The following is a 2,890-nucleotide window of genomic DNA, read 5'->3' as shown; positions in this document are numbered from 1 at the left end:
AAAATGCACCATCACATACAAAAACACACACATTAATTTTAGAAAATTCAGGCAAATTCTTATGATTGTTAAATTTCCAACTAAGTAATCCTCTAGGAAAATTTATGTTTCAAATAGAAAACAAGACAGAAAAAATAACCCAAGTAAAAACCAGTGCATTATTTTTATCCAGTCCTCTATCGTAGGGCACTTCGGCTGTTTCCAACTCTTGACCAGCATGAATAATGCTGCAATGAACATAGGAGTGCATATATCTTTGCGTATAAATGATCTCAAGTTTTTTGGATATATACCCAGGAGTGGAATTGTTGGGTCCTATGGTAGCTCTATTTTTAATTTTTTGAGGAATTGCCAGACTGCTTTCCATAGTGGTTGTACCAGTCTACATTCCCACCAGCAGCGAATGAGGGTTCCCTTTTATCCACAACCTCTCCAACACTTGTTGTTGCTTGTCTTATTGATAATGGCCATTCTAACAGGTGTGAGGTGGTATCTCATTGTAGTTTTAATTTGCATTTCCCTGATTGCCAGTGAGGTTGAACATCTTTTCATATATCTACTGGCTGTTTGTATGTCTTCTTGGGAGAGGTGTATTTTCAGGTCCTCTGCCCACTTTTTGATTGGATTATTTGTTTGGCATTGAGTTTTATGAGTTCTTTATAAAACTCATAAATAGGGAAGCAGGTTGTTTACCACATTCAAAGGCTGTTAAATCACATTGTTTACTCATATCTTCAGAAAAATATCACTTCTACCGTCGTGGTAAACAACCTGCTTCCCTATTTATAATGGTCTGGCCCTCTAGCAACTTCAGCGCGAAATTATAGCTAATTTGCCTACAAATGTCAGGTGGTCATAATAATCTGGCCACTCAGTGTATATGTGTACACACACACACACACACACACACACACACACACACTGTAAAGTATTACAAATAGTTGTACATATGTCTTATATTTTGGAAATTAAACCTTTGTTGGAGCTACTGTTTGCAAATATCATCTCCCATCTGGTTGACTGCCTGTTTGTTTTGTTGTCCGTTTCTCATGCTAGAAAAGTACCAATGAATGCAGAGCAGGAAATGTGCAGCTTAGCTCCATCAGAAACTGGAGCAAAGAGCCACGAAGCTCAAGAGCTCTCAGAGCCTCTCATTATTCCCTCCATTTGTCCATGCCACCGAGTCTCTTGTTTCTCTGCACACAAGCGTCATCTTCTCTGCCTGTAGCTGCGCTGTTCAGTGCAATAGTTTCTAGCCACATGTGGCTATTTATTTAAATTTAAATTAATTAGCCCTGGCCAGCATGGCTCAGTTAGTTGAAGCATCTTCCCATGCACTGAAAGGTCACGGATTTGATTCCCAGTCAGGGCACACACCCAGGTTGTGGGTTCAATCCCCAGTTGGGGCATATACGGGAGGCATCTAATTGATGTTTCTCTCTCACATTGATCTTTCTCTCCCTACCTCTCTCTTCCTCTCTCTCTAAAATCAATTTTTTTAAAAATTAGCTGATTTCCCAAGCCTTTAATTTTTTTTTAATAATTAAACTCAATAAAATTAAAAATTCAATTCCTCAGTCACACTAGTCACATCAAATAACCAATAGCCACATGCGGATAGCAGCTATCATACTGAATAATGAAGATATAGTACATTTTGCATAATAAACATATATAACATTCCATCATCTTCTTCATAATGAACTTATCCAGAAGTGGCTAGTCAAATCCAGCTTTGTAGTTATTCCTAGTTAAAGGTTCTAATAGAGACAGAACTCTATGATTATCCAATTTTAAATTGCTGAGGAAGATAATTTGATGGCTCCAATGGAGCTATAGCTGCACTTTATCTAATCAACTGGGGCAAAGGAATGGGTAGATTATATAATATAAATATAACCAGGTTATGATCCTTGGTTGAGAATAATCTCAGAAAGAAATAGCCAAATACATATTGCAGAAGCTGATTTAAAAAGAATCAATATTAATGACCCATAAATATATTTAATGCTTAAAGAAATGTAAATTAACTGCCAGATTTAACTGTCAAATGGCTCATTTGTCTTATATTTTGATTTTTAATAAAATAATCAGTATCAATAGTGTTGGGCCAAATTGAGCACTCTCATCATTTTCTAGAAGTACTGTAATTCAATATAGTATTGTTGAAGGGCAACTTTGCAATATTCGCCAAGACCATTTTAAATGATTGTGTGAACACAAAAGAAATATTCAGAGATACTGGTACACAAAAAATGTTATATAATTAAAATCTCTAACTTTTCAGTTTTAACAGCTAAAAATTAAAAAATATATAGTGTTCATGTCTAAGTATTGGCTGAATTATATTTTGCTGGCAGAGAATAAGTGCCCAATTAATGTTGCTTAGTATGATTAACATTTTCTTGCTATTATTATTTAAGGACATATGGAAATATTGAGAATATATTTTAAATAAGATTACAGAAGTATGCTTAAAATTGCTTTAAATGGCTGGGCAAGAATAATATTTATCTCTGAGTACTGATATTGTGGGCCATTTTTTATTGTGATACACACACACACACACACACACACACACACACACACACACACACACACACGGGGCCCAGTGCACGAATTCATGCACCTTGAAAGGAACTGTGGGCCGCCAGGCTACAGTGGGCACAGGGGAGGGTCTTGGCCCATCCTCATCACCCCACTCAGCCCCTCCTACCACAGCCCATGGTATCCTGTCTGCCGGCACCCCTGCTCCCTCTGCCACTGCTCCCACGCACTAAAGGCACCACCTCCACTCTCACCCACTGACGGTAAGGAGCGATTGGGGCTGACGCCAGCAGTGGGTGCAAGCAGGGCCAGCTCTGTCAGTGGGCGCGAGCGGTGACTGCTG

The sequence above is a fragment of the Myotis daubentonii genome, chromosome 17 (genome assembly GCF_963259705.1).
Source record: "Myotis daubentonii chromosome 17, mMyoDau2.1, whole genome shotgun sequence".
In the NCBI taxonomy this organism is placed as follows: domain Eukaryota; kingdom Metazoa; phylum Chordata; class Mammalia; order Chiroptera; family Vespertilionidae; genus Myotis; species Myotis daubentonii.
The sequence above is the reverse complement of the archived record's forward strand: the minus strand, read 5'-3'. Positions refer to the sequence as shown.